At 45.3% G+C, this 21,574-nt stretch overlaps 1 long non-coding RNA gene across 1 annotated transcript; it reads left to right on the top strand.

The window, feature by feature from the left end:
* The first annotated feature begins 95 nt into the window (after positions 1-95).
* On the top strand, positions 96-20,343 carry LOC144380425 (uncharacterized). The gene is made up of 3 exons (XR_013444570.1): positions 96-406; positions 16,484-16,529; positions 20,134-20,343. It is a non-coding gene; the product is annotated as an uncharacterized LOC144380425 (long non-coding RNA).
* Positions 20,344-21,574: the final 1,231 nt, after the last annotated feature.

Genomic DNA, 21,574 nt, shown 5'->3' with positions numbered 1-21,574 from the left:
CCATGAGCTTAATCGAGTGGCGAAAAAATATGCTCTGGGAAGATAACATAAAACAAGTAAATTCCTGATGGGAGGGCGATCTGGCTGCAACATCTGTCACCCCATTGATAGCCAGGGTTGATTCATCTGATCTGGCTGGGGGAAAAAAAAGAAAGTAAAATTGAATTAAAACAAGTAAATTCCAGTAGGCAGGAGGTGCCTGGCCGTGTCCTCTCCAAGTCGGGAGGTGGAAGGGTGAGTGGGAGGCCAGGTCACCTTATGAAGGGACCTGAGTTCAGGGAGTAGGATTTATAAGGGCTTGACGTGGATGGATGGAAGACAAGGATGAAAATGGGTGCAAGGAAGGCAGAAAACGCTTAAATGGGATCATTCCGGAACTGGATGAACTATGAAGGGGACTCTGAAGGTAGGCGGGCTCCTCAGGGCGAAGGTGCATCCGTCTCACTCACCCCCTCCCTCTCCTAGCCCAGGAAGACGAGTCCGGGGCCCCGGCCGGGGGCCGGGGCCGACTCCCGTAGGGGCGCGGGGAGCGGCCGCGACAGAAGGGAAGGGGGTGCCGCGGGGCACAGAGGGCCGCAGTCGGGTGCGGGAGCGGGAGCGGGAGCGGTAGGACTGGTTTGGGGATCCTTGATCGAGGCCACCCCGCTGATGGCTCAGGCCATTCCAGTTCCCAGACCGCGAGCGGGAGCGGCGGCCCCGGGGGGCGCGGGCGGATTTGCTGCGCTCGGGACTCTTAGACTCTTCCCTCCGGAGCCCGAGGCCTCCCGCCCCTGGCGGTGCGAACCCGCCGCTGGAGCCCCTGTTGCCGCCAGGGCGCCTGGGCTTCCAGAACGCGATGCCACGCATCGGCCCAAAGCGGAGACGTGCAACTAGTGCCAGGGAAGTCGACAAAGCCCGGCCGGCGCCGAGGGGGCTCCTGCCCGCGCCGGGGCGGCTGTGTGCGTGCATGCAAACGGGCCGCGGAGGCAACCCCGTGCGTGCTTCCGCCCGGTTCCTCCGGACCCTCGTGGCGTCCAAGTTGAACAGGAGACCGTGGCTTTTCTCAGCCGGGTGCCCGAGATGACTGGCGGGAAGGGCGATGGGCCACAGGACATTTCGCGAAGAGCCCCGTCGGGCGATACAGTCAATCCAGCTTGCATTAGGGGTGTGTGTGTGTGTATCATATATTACATAATATACGGTGTGTACTGTGTCGTGTTCATATAATAGAGGAGTGGCTCTGGGCGCCTCGGTGGCTCAGTCCCTTAAGCGTGGGACTCTTGGTTTCGGCCGAGGTCATGATCTCAGGGACGTGAGATTGGGCTCCAAGCTCAGCACAGAGTCAGCCTGGGATTCTCTCTCTCCCTCTCCCTCTGCTCCTCCTCTCTGCCCCCACCCCCACCCCGCCCGCCCCGCTGCTGCTCTGTCTCTCTCTCTCTCAAATGAATAAATAAACCTTTTTAAAAAATTAAAAACAAAACAAAACATGTTTTTTAGGGGTGCCTGGCTGGCTTAATCAGAAGAGCATGTGACTCTCTCAGGGTTGTAAGTTCAAGCCCCACGTTGGGTGCAGAAATTACTTAAATAAATAAAACTTTAAAAAAAACCCAAAACATGTTTTTTATTATGTGAAATGTCACGCATACACAAAAGCAGAGAGACTCACAACCTTATGTAGTCATCTCTCAGTTTCAACAATTATTCTTAGCCAGCCTTGTTTCATCAATACCCAAATCAATTTAACATACTTGCATATGCTCCTGGATTATTTTGATGTAAATCAAGACATCACATAGTTCCATCTGTAGATATTTCAGTGTGTAATTCTAATCATGCCTCTTTCCATTATGCCACATATTCCACAGGTTTTACTGTGCTGATAGGATGGATTATGCAATAATAGTAGTGAACATCTTTTACAAGATTTATTTATTTATTTGAGAGAGAGCACAAGTGGGGGGAAGAGCAGAGGGAGAGAATCTCAAGCAGACTCCCCACCAAGTTCGGAGCTCGACACAGGGCTCGATCCCAGGACCCTGAGATCATGACCTGAGCTGAAAACCAAGAGTCGGCTGCTCAACCGACTGAACCACCCGGGTGCTCCAGTAGTGAACATTTCTGATGGCTTCCTCTGTGGCTAGACATTGTGCCAGGTACTTACATATGTTATGTCATCTCTTCCTCTCATCAATTCTATGAGAGACACATTGCTATTATTCCCATCTTATAGAGAGTCTCCACATAGAAGTCCTCCCTAATATATATATATATACACATACATATACATATGAAAATATGTACTTATATATAACATTTATGTATTACTAATATGTTATCCATATCATATAAAAATTTAAATACTTATATAAATACTCTTATTTTATTTACTTATAAATTTATATTTATTGTACTTTTAATAAATTTATATATTTATTTTATATATGTAAAATATACAACTGTATACAGAGATAAGAAAAAGTAGTTTCATTGTTTTTTGTTTTTTCTTTAAAGGAAATCATGTTCCCTCTGGTAATGTTAAATTCCCATGAACTGGGGTTCGCATATCCCATTTTCCACTCACAAAGACCCAAAGGTCAAAACTTATTTTCCAGGGGCGCCTGGCTGGCTCAGTCGGTGGAGCATGCAACTCTTTATCTCAGGGTTGTGGGTTTGAGTCCCACAATGGGTGTAGAGATTACTTAAAAATAAAGTCTTTTTTTTAAAGATTTTATTTTATTTATTTGTCAGAGAGAGAAAGAGGAAGAGTGAGCACAAGCAGGGGGAGCGGCAGGCAGAGGGAGAAGCAGGCTCCCACTGAGCAAGGGGGCTGATGTGGGACTCGATCCCAGGACCCTGGGATCAGGACCTGAGCCGAAGGCAGGCACTTTAACCAACTGAACCACCCAGGCGTCCCTAAAATCTTTTTTTAATTTTTTTATGTTTTTTAAGATTTTATTTATTTATTTGAGACAGAGAATGAGAGAGAGAGAGAGAGCACATGAGAGGGGGGAGGGTCAGAGGGAGAAGCAGGCTCCCCACTGAGCAGGGAGCCCGATGTGGGACTTGATCCCGGGACTCCAGGATCACGACCCGAGCCGAAGGCAGTCGCTCAACCAACTGAGCCACCAGGCGCCCTAAGATCTTTTTTTTTTTTTAAAGACTTTATTTATTTGAGAGAAAGAGAGAGAGAGTGTGTGCACACACGAGTCGGGGGAGGGATAGAGAGAGAGGGAGAGAATCTCAGCAGACTACTCCATGAGCGATGAGCGTGGAGCCTGACTCAGGCTTGATCTCATGACCCCAAGACCATGACCTGAGCCGAAATCAAAGTCAGACCTTAACTGACTGAGCCACCCAGGAGCCCCATAAAAATAAAATCTTTAAAAAAACAAAACAAAACAAAACTTATTTTCCAAACATGGCTAATTATTTCTCACCAAATAGTCTTTTTCAGATATACTAGCCTGGCTGCTGGCTTCAGTCACGTGCAGGCATCTTGGCAAGCTCCTTTCTGAGGTGCGCGAACCACAAATATTCAGTATTTGGCCTGTAGAGGAAGTGGAATACATCACCTTCAATCCATGCGTGCTTTTAAATACCTATTCTTGGGAGGGCGCGGGGCGCCTGGGGGGCTCGGTTGAGTCTCCGATTCCTGATCTCAGCTCAGGTCATGATCTCAGGGTCTTGGCATCAAGCCCTGGGTTGGGGTCAGGGTGGATTCTGCTTGAGAGTCTTTCCTTCTGCCCGCCCCCCCACCCCGCTCTCTCTTTCTCTAAAATAAAGAAATTAATTATTTAATTAATTTAAATAGGAGCCAGCGTGGCTGGCTCAGTCGGTAGAGCATGCGACTCTTGATCTTGGGGTTCGTGAGCTTGAGCCCCCCATTGGGGGGTATAGTTTATTTTTTAAAAATTAAATAAATAAATAAATTCCTCTTCCACCACGCTCTCCCAGTATATAGTTCGGTAATATTCAGATTGAGGTCTTGCTTTAGGGATTTTTTTTTCTCTACATTAAATTTAAGGGACATCAAAACCTCAAGATTCCTGATAGATGATACCTTTTGCACAATTTTTAAAAAATCAAAATTAATTATTATGAACAAATTATCAAAAAAATTATAAAGACTTTATTTGAGAGAGAGAGAGCAGGAGCAGGGGAGCAGAGGGAAAGGGAGAAGCAGGCTCCCCGCTGAGCAGGGAGCCCGACGTGGGGCTCGATCCCAGGACCCTGAGATCATGACCGGAGCCAAAGGCAGACGCTTAACCGTCTGAGCCACCCAGGTGTCCCAAATTATCAAAATTTTAAAGAGAGACAGAATCTGACCCTTCACTTACACAACTGGCCACCCCTTCCTCTTCTCAGCCTGATTTCAGTCAGACACTGTTTACAAAAACCTAACTAGCATCAGGCTAACATTTTTTTAAAAATACTTTTTTTAAGATTTATTTTTTAAAGTCATCTCTATACCCAACATGGTGCTAGAACTCATGACCCCAAGATCAAAAGTCGCATGCTCCGACGACTGAGCCAGCCAGGTGCCCCACAACCCTTCATTTTTCTGAAAATTGTTTGTGCTCTGAAGTGATGTTATATTCTTTTTAAACTTTCTGTATGTATTTACAAATATTGGTTATTTGCTTTGTTTTGTTTCATTTTATGTTTTTGGCACATTAAACAGAGTGATAGACCCACTGGGTTTGTAGCCTCGCAACAGGGGCAGTCCTGGAGACCATGGTCTTCATGGTGATTCTGAACACGGAAAGGCCTTTAGCCCTTCACAGCATCTAGGGAATCCACAGGACAGGACTCGGTCACTTGCATCTTTAACTAACTGACACTCATTGGGCTAACTGAGATCCTTGAGTTTTATCCTCAGTCAAGGAAGAGGGAGAAAGGAGAAAAAAAATAATAGCGTAAGAAATAAAGGAAAGAGGAAGAGAGGTACATGGTGGGGAGCAGGAAAAGGCCAGTAATAATGGGGAAGAGGCAAGACTCTTAACTATAGGAAACAAACTGAGGGTTGCTGGAGGGGAGGTGGGTGGGGGGCTGGGGTAATGGTGACAGATGTTAAGGAGGGCACTTGAAGTAATGAGCACTGGCTGTTATATGCAACTAATGAATCACGAAATTCTACCTCTGAAACTAATAATACAGTATAGGTTAATTAAATTGAATTTAAATTTAAAAAATGAGGAAGTTAAGAGTGTGTGGGTCCAGGGGCGCCTGGGTGGCTCAGATGGTTGAGTGTCTGCCTTTGGCTCAAGTCATGATCTCCAGGTCCTGGGATCGAGCCCCATGTCAGGCTCCTGGCTCAGTGGGGAGTCTGCTCCTCCCTCTCCCTCTGCCTCTCCCCCTGCTTGTGCTCTCTCTGTCTCTGTCTCTCTCTCTCTCAAAAGAATAAATAAAATCTTTAAAAAAAAAAAAAAAAAGTGTGGGTCCAAAGCCTGACTCACTGTGTGTCCTGGGCCAATTGTGTGAACCTGTCAACTTCCTCACCTGAAAAATGGGCATAATAACAGTGCCTGCATCATTAGGTTTTCATGAGGGTTCAGTGAGTTAATGCATGTAGCCTCTTCTACTCCAAACATCCGATCCATCAGCAAATCCTCTTAACTCCACCTCAAAAACACATCCCCAAACCTTTCACTTTTCCCACATGCCTTAAACCTCACCACTCTTATCTGAAAGTGGAATGTTGCATTAGCTTTCTGTCTCCCTGCTTTCATCTTTTCTCTCCCATGACCATTCTACACTAGGAAGCCAGAGCAATCTGAAAGTAAAATGTGAATTAGACTCTGTTGTGCTGCTGACTATAACTTTTACAGTGCTCATCCCTCTGTTGGGCCTAGAATAGGCATTTAATACATGGTAACTATTATTGCATTATTATTTTCTGGCTCCTAGGAATAAAATGCCTTAGATCTAGAAAGAGAATCTATCTGTTGAGTGAAATGAACACGAAGCAGCCAACACAGGCTTATGGACTGAAGCACATACATGTGCAAAAAGACACGAGTATTATTTTCACAAGAAAATGTCCTATTTTCATTGCACACACATTCTCTCCCCTCTTGGGCTCATGTAGAAAAAAATAGATGAACAGGGCTTCAGTGGAAATGTGAGTCCGCTTGGTGAATGATCATTTGTGAAGTTTTTTTATTATCACCTCCATTAATCCTCACAACATCCCATTATGATTGGTAGTTAGAATTGTTATTCCCATTTTAAAGATGATTAAACCAAGGCAGGGACGCCTGGGTGGCTCAGTTGGTTAAGCGTCTGCCTTCGGCTCAGGTCATGATCCCGGAGTCCCGCGATCGAGCCCCACATCGGGCTCCCTGCTCAGCAGGGAATCTGCTTCTCCCTCTGCCTGCTGCTCTCCCTGCTTGTGTGCTCTCTCTCTCTCTCTGACAAGTAAATAAAATCTTAAAAAAAATAAATAAATGGGACGCCTGAGTGGCTCAGTCAGTTACGCGGCTGCCTTCAGCTCAGGTCACGATCCCGGACTCCTGGGATCGAGTCCCACATCGGGCTCCTTGTTACGCAAGGAGCCTGCTTCTCCCTCTGCCTGCCGCTCCCCCTGCTTGTACTTGCTCTCTGTCTCTCTCTTTCTGATAAATAAATAAATAAATAAATAAATAAATAAAATCTTAAAAAAAAAAAAAAATCGACCCAATCTAACTGAGCCACCCAGGTGCCCCAGTTTCCTGGCTACTTTTGCTTAGAATAGGGCTCCATTTGAATTTTAAAATAAAAAGTAAAGTAAATTTAGCTTAAAAGATTTAAGTAAATACTAGCATGGTTGGTATGGAGTTAGGGCCACACTCAGCCGGGGTACATGAGTGACTGGACGTTAGATAACATTGAAGCACACGGTGGGGGAAAAAAAGCTGAGCAAGAGATCAGGTTGATATTTTTAGGAAAAGGGGTGGAGAGGAAGGGGCGGAAAAGAGGGAGCAGCAGGGGGCAAACGTGGAAAGTCACTTGGGTTCATGCCAGGAGCCCAGTACGGGAACCGGCTGAGCTTGTATCGGGGACCTGCTACCACAGACGCCAGAGCGGAACACTACGGAAGATGCATACTCCACTGTGGTGTCCAAAGCTAGTAAAATGCACTAGGTTTTTTGGGTGCACTAAGCACTGGGGGGGGGTCTAGTCTACACTTGCACTCTGATGTGGATTCATCACTAAAAATCTGGAATACTTGAACTTTTTCAAGGGGCACATTGGATTTCTTGTGGAACGCACCTTACCCAGAATGCTCCGTAAAGCCGGCACCAAGATCCCACTCTGGGCACCCCTGGGAACATGGCGGGCTCTGCTTTCTGTGTCCTTGCAGAAACTCAGTTAATCATTTTAGCTTAATTACTAGCCTATGGTGTGTGCAGGCTGCCAAATATAGAGAGCTGGACCAAGACCCTTTCTCCAAACTTTTCCAAAAGATTTCCTGTAGGTAGTGTGAAGCCCCCATCTCTCCCCCCCACACCCCCTCCGCCAGTCATTGCCCCCAAATCAGTTTGCATAATCCAGTAGTGCCCCTTCCTCAGAGCTGACACTCTGGTCAAGTCGGGGAGTGGTAAACTGAACTGTAAATTAGAGCCCCCATTCTCCACACACCCAAGCCCCCTACCAGCACCCATCTTTCCCTTAGTGCCTATATTTTGGCCACGCCCCGGCCACTTGCATGCCTAAGCAAGTCCCGCCCACCGCAATTGGCGGGAAAAGGAAAGCCAATAGCAATCTTCTAAGGGGGAGTGTGTGGGCGTTGAACCCGCCCCAAACCCTGAGGGATAACAGGAGGCGCCAAAAGAGGACTGGCTTCCGCCTCTGCCTGCAGCTCTGCTCTGAATCACCAGAGGGTTTGTGGAAGCGCTGGACTTCCACCTCACCCCGGCCATGGAGCCTCTGCCCCCAGGCAGCTACTATGACCCCGGTGACTACTATGACCCCGGTGACTACTATGACCCCAGCAACTACTGGCTGGGAATGTACGACATGGAAATGAGATCCGAATCTGTGCAGGGTGCAGCAGCAGAAGCTGAAGGCGGCCGCCTTCAGGAAGGAAATCCAGGCTTTGCAGGCAGCACCAACCACGAAGGCATCAACAATGAAGGCTACATCAACTTGGAAGGCGACATCAACAATGAAGGCTACATCAACTTGGAAGGCGACATCAACAATGAAGGCTACATCAACTTGGAAGGCGACATCAACAATGAAGGCTACATCAACTTGGAAGGCGACATCAACAATGAAGGCTACTTCAACTTGGAAGGCGACATCAACAATGAAGGCTACGTCAACTTGGAAGGCGACAGCAACAATGAAGGCTACGTCAACTTGGAAGGCGACAGCAACAATGCAGGCTATGTCAACTTGGAAGGCGACATCAACAATGAAGGCTACATCAACTTGGAAGGCGACAGCAACAATGAAGGCTACATCAACTTGGAAGGCGACAGCAACAATGAAGGCTACATCAACTTGGAAGGCGACAGCAACAATGCAGGCTACATCAACTTGGAAAGCGACATCAATAATGAAGGTGACATCAACTTGGAAGGTGACATCAACTTGGAAGGCGACATCAACAATGAAGGCGACATCAACTTGGAAGGTGACATCAACTTGGAAGGCGACATCAACAATGAAGGCGACATCAACTTGGAAGGCGATATCAACAAGGAAGGCAACATCAACTTGGAAGGCGACATCAACAATGAAGGCGACATCAACTTGGAAGGCGATATCAACAAGGAAGGCGACATCAACTTGGAAGGCGACATCAACTTTGAGGGCATCAACTTTGAAGGCGACATCGGCGGTGAAGTCGTCGTGAGCCATGAGAGCGAAGGGAACCACGAGGTCGGCGGTGGCGTCCAGGAGCTGGGGCAGCAGCAGCCTGAGGAGCTACCCCAAGCGGCGGCGGCTGAGGTTCCGCTGCCCGGGAGCAGGCAGCGAGGAGCCCAGCGCATTAAGTTCACGCCGCAGCAGGTTCAGGAGCTGGAAAACTTTTTCCAGCACACCCAGTACCCAAATGTGCTCATGAGGTAAGAAGCTTGCCCCGGAGGTGCCGGGTTCTCCAGGGACCTTGGGCTCATTTCCAGGCGTCTTTGTTTCTCCCCTACCCCTCAGCCTCCTTCTTTCCCTCCTAAACCAAAAATGCCGAGGGTTGAGGGAAGGAGAATGCCTTCTGTGCATCAAGGGAAATATTTTTATACGGTAATTACGTGAAACGAGTCTGGAAACTGTGGTGCGTGGTCTTTTTGGTTTTGCTTTTTAAATTGTGGTAGGGGCGCCTGGCTGGCTCAGTTGAGAGAGCGCGCGACTCTTGACTCCGGCGCGCGCTCGTAAAAGCCTCACATTGGGAGTAGAGATTACTTAAATAAACTTAAAAAAAAAAAAAAAAAAGACTGGGGGCTCAGTCGTTAAGCGTCTGCCTTCCGCTCGAGTCATGATCCCGGGGTCCTGGGATCGAGCCCGCATCGGGCTCCCTGCTCCGCGGGTGTCTGCTTCTCCCTCTGCCTCTGCCCCTCCCCCTGCTTGTGATCTCTCTCTCTCCCTTTTTCTCTCTGTCAAATAAATAAATGAAATCTTAAAAAAAAAAAAAAAAGACTTAAAAGACTTGTGGTAAAATAGGGGCTCCTGACTGGCTCAGTCAGAGGATCGTGGAGCTCTTAATCTCGGGGGTCATGAGTTTGAGCCCCACTTGGGTGTAGAGATTCCTTAAATTAATTAATTAATGAAATTTTTTTAAAAGACTTAAAAGACTTTTAAAAAATTGTGGTAAAATAGGGGGCCCCTGCCTGGCTCAGTCGGAGGATCGTACAGCTGTTGATCTTGGGGTTGTGAGTTGGAGCCCCACTTTGGGTGTAGAGGTTACTAAAAAAATTTAACAAACTTTAAACACAATAAATTGTGGTGAAATATATGTAAAGATAAAATTTATGATCGTAACCATTTTTAAGTGTACAGTTCAGTAGTAGTTAAGTACACTTACATTTTTGTACAACTAATCTCCAGAACTCTTTTCACCTTGCAAAACTAAAAGAATACAGTGAACAACTCACTATTCCCCCATTTCCCACAGCCCCTGGCAATCACCTTTTTACTTTGTGTTTTAATGAATTTGACTACTGTAGGTTCCTCTTTTAAGTGGAATTACACAGTGCTTTTCTTTTTATGACTGGTGGATTTCACTTAGTATGATGGCCTCAGGGTTCATCCATGATGTAGCATGTCTCAGAATTTCTTTCCTTTTTAGGGCTGAGTAATATTGCATTGTTTGTAAATACCATATTTTGTTTATCTATTCATTTATTGATGGGCACTTGAGTTGCTTCTATTGTGAATAATGCTGCTGTGAACGTGGGTGTGCAAATAGCAGTTGCAGTCCCTGTTTACAATTATTTTGGGTATATACCCAGAAGTGGAATTGCTGGATCATATGGTCATCCTGTTTTTAGTTTTTTTTTTTTTTAAAGATTTTATTTATTTATTTGAGAGAGAGAGTGAGAGAGAGAGCACAAGACGGGGGAGCGGGAGAGGGAGAAGCAGACTTCCTGCTGAGTAGGTAGCCCGATGCGGGACTCGATCCCCGGACTCCAGGATCATGACCTGAGCCGAAGGCAGTCGCTCAACCAACTGAGCCACCCAGCGCCCTGTTTTTAGTTTTTTAAGCAGCTGCCCTGCTGTGTTCCACAGTGGCTGCACCATTTTACATTCTCACTAGCAGTGCACAAGGATTTCAGTTTCTTCACATTCTTGTTAACGATTGTTATTTTCTTTTTCTTTTCTTTTCAGTGCGAGAGAGTGTGTGTGCGAATGGTGGGAGGGGCAGAGGGAGATAGAGAATCTTAAGCAGGCTCCACACTCACCAGGAGCCTGATGCAGGGCTGGATCTCCCAACCCTGAGATCACGACCTGAGCCAAAATCAAGAGTTGGATGTTAAACCCACTGAGCCACTCAGGCGCCCCAACACTTGTTATTTTCTGTTTGTTTTTTTTTAAGATTTTATTTTTAAGTAATCTTTACACCCAATGTGGGGCTTGAACTCACAACTCCGAGATCAAGAATTGTACGCTCGGGATGCCTGGGTGGCTCAGTGGGTGCCCCTGTTTTTTATGTTAGCCATCTCAATGGAGGTGAAGTGGTATCTCATTGTGGTTTTCTTTTTAAGAAGATAAACTTTAGGGGTGCCTGGGTGGCTCAGATGGTTAAACGTCTGCCTTCGGCTCAGGTCATGATCCTGGGGTCCTGGGATCGAGCCCCACGTCGGGCTCCTGGCTCGGCAGGGAGCCTGCTTCTCCCTCTCCCTCGGCCTCTCCCCCTGCTTATGCGCTCTCTCTCTGTATCTCTGTGTCTCAAACGAATAAATAAAATCTTTAAAAAAAAAAGAAGATAAACTTTAATTTTTAAAAAGATTTTATTTATTTATTTATCAGAGAGAGCACAAGCAGGGGGAGCGACAGGCAGAGGGAGAAGCAGGCACCTCTCTGAGCAAGGAGCCCAATGTGGGACTCGACCCCAGGACCCTGGGATCATGACCTGAGCTGAAGGCAGACGCTTAACTGACTGAGCCACCCAGGCGTCCCTCATTGTGGTTTTGATTTGCATTTCCCTATTGATTAGTGATGTTGAGCATCTTTTAATATGGATGTTCAAGTCTTTGCCCAATTTTATTCTTTCTTAAGACTAATTTATTAATTTTTTCCTGATTTCTTTATTTTGGTAAAATGCACTTAACATAAAATTTACTGTCTTTACTATTTTTAAGTGTACAGTCCAGTGGTATTAGGTACTTTCTTATTATTATGCAATCATCACCACCATCCATTTCCAGAAATCTTTTCATATTGTAAGTCTAAAACTCTATTACCATTACACAGTAACACCCATTCTCACCTCCCACCCCCCCCCCCCCCCCCGGTTCCTGGTAACCACCATTCTACTTTTTTTTTTTAAGATTTTATTTATTTATTTGACAGAGAGACAGAGACAGCGAGAGAGGGAACACAAGCAGGGGGAGTGGGAGAGGGAGAAGCAGGCTTCCCGCCGAGCAGGGAGCCTATGTGGGACTTGATCGCAGGACCCTGGGATCATGACCTGAGCTGAAGGCAGACGCTTAACAACTGAGCCACCCAGGCGCCCCACACCATTCTACTTTCTGTCTATAATTTTGACTACATACAAGTGGAATTAAGCAGTATTTGTTTTTTTAAAAAAGATATTTTATTTATTTATTTGACAGAGAGAGACAGAGCACAAGCACAAGCAGGGGGAGTGGGAGAGGGAGAAGCAGGCCTCCCGCTGAGCGGGGAGTCTGATGCGGGGCTCCATCCCAAGACCCTGGGATCATGACCTGAGCTGAAGGCAGACGCTTAACCAACTGAGCCACCCAGGCACCCCAATATTTGTGTTTTTGTGACTGGTTTATTTTACATAGCATACAGTCTTTTAATTTTTTATAAGGCTTTGGTTTTTTTATTGAAGTATAATTAACATACAATGTTATATTAGTTTCAAGTGTACAATGATTCAACAGTTTTTTATTTTTTATATTTATTTTTATTTGTTTGAGAGAAAATGAGAGCACGAGAGAGAGTGCAAGCAGGGAGAGGGGCAGAGGGAGAAGCAGACTCCCCGCTGAGCAGGGAGCCCAACGAGGAGCTGGATCCCAGGACCTGGGATCAGGACCTGAGCTGAAGGCAGATGCTTAACTGACTGAATGACCCAGGTGCCCCATGATTCAATTTTGTACATTACTCAGTGCTCACCACGATAAGTGCAGTCACCATCTGTCATCATAGAACGTTATTACAGTATTATTGAATATATTCCCTATGTTGTATTTTCATTTCCATGACTTATTTATTTTATAACTGGAAGATTGTACTTCTTAATCCCCTCTTTTTCACCCATCCCCTGACCCAACCTCCCTCTGGCAACCATCAGTTTGTTTTCTGTATTGGAGTCTGTTTTTTCCTTTGTTTTGTTTCTTAGATTTCACATATAAGTGAAATCATATGGTATTTGTCTTTCTCTGTCTGACTTATTTCCCTTAGCATTATACCCTCTAGGTCCATCTGTGTTGTTGCAAATGGCAAGATCCCATTCATTTTTTTATGACTGAGTAATGTGTGTGTGTGTGTGAGAGCGAGAGAGAGAGAGAGAGCGAGAGAGAGAGAGAGATTTATTTAAAGATTTTATTTCTTTATTTGAGAGAGAGAGCGAAACAGAGAAAGCACAAGCAGGGGGAGCAGAGGGAGAGGGAGAAGTAGGCTCCCCGCTGAGCAGGGAGCCTGATGTGGGGCTCGATCCCAGGACCCCGGGATCATGACCTGAGCCAAAGGCAGATACTCAACTGACTGAGCCACCCAGGCGCCCCTGTATCATCTTTTTTTAAAAAAAATCTTTAGGGGCCCTGGGTGGCTCAGTGGAGCCCCTGACTCTTAATTTCAGCTCCAGTCGTGATCTCAGGGTGGGAGGATCAAGCCCCACGTTGGGCTCTGCACTCAGCATGGAGTCTGCTTGTCCCTCTCCCCCCTCCCTCTTCCTCTCTCTCTCTCATAAATAAATAAAATCTTAAACAAATTTTTTGAGTATAGCTTACAAACAATACTGCATTAGTTTCAAATGTCCCACATAGTGATTCCACTTCTCTGTGTTACGCTATGCGCCCTACACGTGTAGCTCCCATCTGTCATCATATGATGCCATTGCAGTACCACTGACTACATTCTCTATGCTGTGCCTTTTATTCCTGTGACTTATATATTTCATAGCTGGAAGCCTGTATCTCCCACTCTCCTTCACCCATTTTGCCTGTCCTCCCACTCCCCAAGCGTAGTCTTCACCGTTCCTCCGTGTGGTAGCTTATGTCACAATTTCCTTGCTTTTTAAGACTGAATAATATTCCATTGCATGTGTATACCATATTTTATTTATCCATTTATTATTAATGAGCACATGGGTTGCTTCCACCTTTTGGCTATTGTGAATTATACTGCTGTGAAAATAGCTTTCTAAGACCCTGTTTTCAATATTTTTGGGTATATACTCAGAAATGGAATTGTTGGATCATATGGTAATTCTATGTTTAATTTTTTGAGCCACTATTCTATTGTTTTCCTTAGCAACTGCCCTATTCTTTATTCCCACCAACAGTGCACAAGGGTTCTAATTTCTCCACATCCTCGCCAACACTTGTTCTTTTCTGTTTTTTTGATAGTACCCATTCTAATGGTATGAGGTGGTATCAATGTGGGGGTTTTTTTTTAAGATTTTATTTATTTATTTATTTGAGAGAGAGAGAGAGCGCACACACGAGTGTGGGGGGAGTAGCAGAGGGAGAGGAAGAAGCAGTCCCCCCCACCTGCTGAACAGGGGTCCTGACACGGGGCTCAATCCCAGGACCCTGAGATCATGATCTGAGCTGAAGGCAGACGCTTAACCAACTGAGCCACCCGCTACCCCTCAGTGTGGTTTTGAGAGGCAAGAACTTAATGATTAATTAGTGATGTTGAGTGTCTTTTCATGGCTATTTGTATATCATCTTTGGAGAAATGTCTATTCAAGTCCTCTGCCCATTTTTTAATCTGAATGTTTATTTATTGAGTTTTAGTCCTTAATATATTTTAGATATTGACTCCTTATCAGATAACATGATTTGCAAATATTTTCTCCCATTGCGTGGGTTGCCTTTTTGCTCTAGTGATTTTGTACTTTAATCTACAGAAGTTTTTAATTTTTTTAAAAGATTTTATTTATTTTTTGACAGTGAGAGAGACAGCGAGAGAGGGAACACAAGCAGGAGGAGTGGGAGAGGGAGAAGCAGGCTTCCCGCCGAGCAGGGAGCCCGATGCGGGGCTTGATCCCAGGACCCTGGGACCATGACCTGAGCCGAAGGCAGATGCTTAGCCAACTGAACCACCCAGGCGCCCCACAAGTTGTTAATTTTTTTTTTTTTAAAGATTTTATTTATTTATTTGACAGAGAGAGACACAGCGAGAGAGGGAACACAAGCAAGGGGAGTGGGAAAGGGAGAAGCAGGCTTCCTGCTGAGCAGGGAGCCCGATGCGGGGCTCGATCCCAGGACCCTGGGATCATGACCTGAGCCGAAGGCAGACGCTTAACGACTGAGCCACCCAGGCGCCCCTACAAGTTTTTAATTTTGATGTAGTCTAATTTATGCATTTTTTCTTTTATTGTCTGTGTTGGTGGCTTTTTGTAAATAAAATTTTATTGGAATAGGGTAAGGAGAATGAGGTACTCTCGTGCAACTGCCGTGCTGGATCCTTTCCTTTAAAATCTTTTTTTTTTTTAAGATTTTATTTATTTATTTGACAGAGACAGAGACAGAGAGAGCAGGAACACAAGCAGGGGGAGTGGGAGAGGAAGAAGCAGGCTTCCCGCTGAGCAGGGAGCCCGATGCAGGGCTCGATCCCAGGGGTCTGGGATCATGACCTGAGCTGAAGGCAGCCACTTAACAACTGAGCCACCCAGGTGCCCCTTTCATTTAAAATCTTAAGGGACAGGACACCTGGGTGGCCAGTCGGTTAAGCATCTGCCTTCGGCTCAGGTCATGATCCCAGGGTCCTGGGATCGAGCCCCGCATCGGGCTCCCTGCTCAGCGGAGAGTCTGCTTCTCCCTCTGCCTGCCACTCCCCCTGCTTGGCTCTCCGTCTTTCTGACAAATAAATAAATACAATTTTTTTTTTAAAGATTTTATTTATTGATTTGACAGAGAGAGACACAGCGAGAGAGGGAACACAAGCAGGGGGAGTGGGAGAGGGAGAAGCAGGCTTCCTGTGGAGCAGGGAGCCCGATGCAGGGCTCAATCCCAGGACCCTGGGATCATGACCTGAGCTGAAGGCAGACGCTTAACGACTGAGCCACCCAGGTGCCCCAAATAAATACAATCTTTAAAAAAATTTTTTAAATAAAATCTTGAGGAAGGAGGTGCCTGGATGGCTCAGTCGGAAGAGCATGTGACTCCTGATCTTAGGATTGTGAGTTCGAAACCCACATAGGGCATAGAGTCTACTTAAAAAATAATAATAAATAAATAAATAAATAAATAAATAAATAAATAAATAAAATTTAGAGGGGGGGCACCTGGCTGGCACAGTCAGTAGAGCATACAACTCTTGATCTCAAGGTTGTGAGTTTAAGCTCCATGTTGGGTGTAGAGCTTACTTAAAAAATAATTAAAAATTAAAATTGTGATAATTTGTTCATCATAGTTTTTTTGCATCAGTTTTTATTTTTTTAAATAGTGCATTAAAATTATCTTGACTTCCAAGTTGTTGAAGCCACCTTAAATTTTGAGGGGAAACCATTCATAAGGAAAGCCTGGAGCTGGGAATGACAAAAAAGTTTACTTGGGGGAGGTTCTTGAGGGGGAGGGTACACATTTTAAAACAAGCATAAAATGTATCTCCATACATTTATTTTATGCACAACTCCAAATAGTAAACATGTGTGGTTTTCTCTCCTCAGACGGGAACTTGCAAGACGCATGAATGTGACTGAAATCCGAGTGCAGGTCAGTAAACCTGGATGGCGGGGCATTCTAAAAACTGGCTTTAGGACTCGGACACTTTTGTCCTAGACATTCTCAAGTTGGTGTGTTTAGTTGTCTTTTTTAACATAGCAAATAAGTTGACTTTAGGAGTCTTTGTGGGTAGGAAATGGGATATGTGAACTCCAGCTTATGGATATTTCCCATTACCTGAGGGAACATGATTTCTTAAAGGAAAAGAAGAAATGAATTGCTTCTCCTATTCTTTATACAAAATTAAATATATATATATATGTATGTGTATATATATTTGCAAACATATAGATAGGTATATCCATATATCTATATAGTACATATATACATGTATATGTGTGTATTCGATAAAGTTCAACTCCTTCGAACAGATATCCTTTAGAGAGTACTTCTGTGTGGAGTCATATTGGGGCTCAGGCTGACTGTAGAAGTATTCAAATAAATGCACAGAGGAGCAGTTATGAGAGGTTCAGGTGTACTAAATTAAAGCCAAGCATAAACTCTTAGCTAAGTGGGTGAATTTATAAACATTGGGGTGAGAACACACTGTATAAGTAACTAATGTGTCTGTTTAGTGGTGCTGAGACTGATGGGGGAAGACAGCTTCAGAGCCCAAGTACCTGGTCCTCCTACTGTTGTTTTTAAGTGTTTGGTAAAGCAGTGTAGAGTGGCAGCTCTAAGTTTTAATTTTCTGGAATACTTTGATGTATCAACCTGAAAACATGGCTAGAACAGTCCCGTTATGTGTGAGAATGGGGAGATAGTTCGCAGGCCTTGGAAATTTGTCTAAAGAATGGAAGAAACAAGTCAAAAAACCCAACATTGAATGAATATTAATTGACCTAAGAAGGGCAAAAAGGTTGGAGAAGAATTACATAGAGCCAAAATAGGCCTTGCGGACACTACACAAATTCAGTGTTACAAAGCTGCTAAACGTGCAAGTGAGTATTCTCTCTCTCTTTTTTTTTTAAGATTTTATTTATTTATTTGACAGAGAGAGAGAGACACAGCGAGAGAGGGAACACAAGCAGGGGGAGTGGGAGAGGGAGAAGCAGGCTCCCCGCTGAGCAGGGAGCCCGACGTGGGGCTCGATCCCTGAGCTGAAGGCAGACGCTTAACAACTGAGCCACCCAGGCGCCCCGTGAATATTCTCTTGAGGATTTCTAACATTTAAGGATTTTTTTTCATTTTGGTGATACTATTTTGAAGAGTTGAGTTTTATGGAATTTGTTTGGGGTTTGGGTGGGTCTTATTTTGGGGTAGATTCATAGTGTTATTTTTAAATACTTTTATTCCCTCAGGCAGTGTTGGCTAATTTGTAGATCATGGGATAAAAAGGTGACCAAAATTTTTTTAAAAACCCCAAAACCCATTTACATTATTTCAAAGTGATATTTGCCCAAAAAAGAAAGGAAAGGAAATCAGGATGGGCATATGGGCTTTTGCTGCAGAGTGCATGTGAGGAGTAGCAGGGGCGCCTGGCTGGCTCGGTTGGAGGAGCGTGCGACTCTTGGTCTCAGGGTCGTGGGGTCAAGCCCCACGTTGGGTGTAGAGATCACTAAAAAAAATAAATAAATAAACTTTAAAAATTTTTTTTAAAAGAGAAGGAGTTGCATATCTGGTGGTGGGAGTATCTGAAAAGCAGCCCAACAAAGCTGACCATTGAGTAATAGCATCCCAACAGCCCCAGGCCTGGCTCAGATTGGAAAAGATGGGAGGAGGTTGGGAACACTTTTTCAGGCTGACAAGGCATGTGCAGAGGAAAAGAAAAACGTAAGGTTTGGTGACTAGCTTTTTCTCCTTCCCAGGTTTATGTAATGCTCTCTCCATGGCATTCTGAAGGGAACATAAGCCACAAGAAACAAATCAGGGAAAAAACTTAGTGTTCCCATATATTTCCAAACCATACAGCATGAATTTCCCCCAAGAAACTTAATAGATGTTTCCTCCTTTGTTCTGCAAATAGAACTGTTTTTGTGAAACCAATACTGAGAGTATAGCTAGCTGTGGGCTTTAGTTACCTTATGTTTATGGAGATCTGACCACTGGTACAGTTGGATCCCCCAAAATGAGCTCTATTACACTGGCCTTGTTGAAATTATGTATTCATGCTGCAGAAATACCACCAATCTTTTTTAAAAAGATTTTATTTATTTATTTGTCAGAGAGAGCACAAGCAGGGGGAGCGGCAGGCAGAGGGAGAAACAGGCTCCCCATGGAGCAGGGAGCCTGCGCGGGGCTTGATCCCAGGACCCTGGGATCATGACCTGAGCCGAAGGCAGAAGCTTAACCAACTGAGACACCCAAGCATCCCAAAATACCACCAATCTTAAAATAGGAGAGCAAACATGAGGCCTCAGGCAAGGAGAAAAAGCCCTTTGTGCAGTTTGGAAACTTCTGAAAGGCTTTAAATATAATGTTAACCCGATCAACTAGGACACCGAGAAGATGGTGAAGTCTAACTGACAGTTTTGTTTGTGTGTTTGTTTGCAAAAATAGTTGACAGAGATGTAGGAAGGAGCCATTTTATGATCCCTTACCCTCATTGTTGTCGACTATCTTCCTAAAATACATGTTCCACCTTCTTGCCTTAAGAATAAGGGATGGGATTGGGACCTCCTGGTTGAGTAGCAGCGCCTGGGATAAGCTGCCCTGCGGGACAACAGCGGCTCCGGTCCAGGATCCCGGAACTATAGCCAGAGCAGAGTGAGCTGACCTGGTCCTGAGCCCAGGAAGGTTTGTAGGGTGGGGCAGCTTGGAGCATGCAGAACCGACAATGGCCACAATGGTGTGCCTCTTTCCTCTCAACTCCTGGGTGGCCAAAGATTGGTGAGCATTTTCGTTAATTTGGGTCAAGTTGGTGTCCACTTTCCTTAACACTACAGGCTAAAATCAAGGCAGTGTTCGTGGCTTCAGCAACTCTCGTGTCCCAGCTAGACAAGCCACAAACTCCGTGGGATCCCATGACTAGGCCTTCCTTTGCCAGACTACTTTTTAACTCTCAAGGTTTCAGAGGACTAATGACCCCTTAGACATCCTTGAAGGAAATCTGTCTAAAAACCCAACACATTTCCTCCTATTAATTATTTACGTCGCACTGCAGATAGGCCTTTCAAATAGGGAGCCGTTCCCGTCAATAGGACTTTAAATAGGGCCCACTATTTACAATGCCCAGATTGCGCCCCAAAACAAGGTGACTCTCTCTCTAGTGTGGAGGGGGCAGGAGGTAACTGGATGGCTGATGATCAGCTGTCAGGATACAGACCTTTCTTTATCCTATTACCAGGCATTGGATCAACAACAAGGACCCAGGGCAACTCATAAGCTAGACCTACATTCCAATACCCGAAAAAACCATTTGAATATTAAAACTGGGAGGAGAGAGACAAAGCAATAGCTTATTCTGGAACTGGGCACATAGCTGGTGCTCACTAAGGATGAGCTAAAGGGAGGGGGGGGTGTGGTGTTAACTTTCCTGAGTAAATAGTTTCTCTTGGTGCGGCGCGTAAAATCTCCGTGGCATGTAGCGTTTTTTTCTATGATGACATTAAGTGTTCGATATGCTAAACCGATCCCTTTTTCCCTCTGATCATAGGTGTGGTTTAAGAACAGGAGAGCCAAGTGTAGGAGAAATGAGAGAGCATCAATGCTGAGAAATGCACCACCTGCTAACGTGGACCAGCTTTTCCTCCTCATGTTGGATGGGTCCTAGAATGCCGTCGCGTTCAGGAGCCAGATTGGAGATGGGTTCTTTTGGTGTCACTGACACCCTGCCGCCCTTATGTCTCCTATAGTTGCATTATCAATAAAGAAGTAAATTCTGCGTGCATTTGTCTTTGTGTACCAAATGGGGGCAAGTAGGGTCTTTACGTAAAATGATAAGGAAATGCCATTGAACCAGAATGACAAGGAGGCTTCCTTTCCTGAGGAGACATCCTGGAGTCACTCTCTGTAGGCCCTGCCTGTCACAGAAGCTCGCCAGGTGCCCATGATGAGCTTGCACTGGCCCATATATTCTCTTCCATCCCTCAGCCCATCTTCATCCCCACCTTGCCCCTTTGGGACCACAAATATGTGCAAGACGGGGTGGGGTGAGTCCCTAGTGAGAGAACAGTGTCATTTCCGGAGATGAGCTCCACTCATGCTGACACGTTCAGGCTGAACACTGGACTCTAGGGGAGACCTCCTAAGAGGCTCCTCACAGGGATTTATGGAAGGTGGCCGCCAAACATTCAACCAGTATGTTTCAAATTCTGTTCACGACCCTCCCTTTTTGTGGAGGAGATTGGGGGATTGAAGCCATTCTGGCACACAGGTTCTGTTGCTTCAACAGAAAAATGAGAAGAGATTCCATCAGGGTCAAAAAGAGGCTCTTCTCCCTTTTCTTCCACCCCTCCCCCCCCCCACCAGCCCAGGAAAGCATATTATCGATCTTTCTGCAACTCAGAAGCTGACCATCACGCTTTCAAAAGTACTTTGTCACCTTCAACATCCTTGAGAGGACCCCAATTCCTGTTGTTAAACACTGAAAGGAGACCTGTTGGTTTACTGCTGCTGAAAGCAAGAGTAAGGAGACGGTCTCCTCAGCAGTGTTCTAGAATAATCACACACTGTGAAGAAGCAGTCATACCTTTGCTTTGTTCATGCTGTCTTCTTTGTGTGCAAATGCCAGTGTAGAAAAAAAACAAGTAAGGGTTGGTGAAATGAAGAGGCCAGGCCCACTTTTTTTTTTTTTAAGCATTACTTTCTTCTCAGTTCAACCTTTGTTTTTGAGGAATCTGTAGAAATGTAAGGCTCCTTTAATGGAGTTCTGTGTTAAAAGTGATCAGCTGTGGCCGCCACAGTCCTATGAAGTGATTGCAATAAACCACAGATAAGGTGCCATGGTCACATCAGAATTTCCTCTCATGGGAGTTAATCAGAGACCAGTTTCACAGCACTTGTATGTTCCCAGCGTGGGAGGCTCTGTTTTCTTGGGAAAGCATACGCTCTTGGCCATGGTGGCCGCTAACGTTTTATTCCTTCTTCCCTCGTGA

Source organism: Halichoerus grypus, chromosome X (genome assembly GCF_964656455.1).
Source record: "Halichoerus grypus chromosome X, mHalGry1.hap1.1, whole genome shotgun sequence".
Lineage (NCBI taxonomy): Eukaryota > Metazoa > Chordata > Mammalia > Carnivora > Phocidae > Halichoerus > Halichoerus grypus.
The sequence above is the reverse complement of the archived record's forward strand: the minus strand, read 5'-3'. Positions and strand labels throughout refer to the sequence as shown.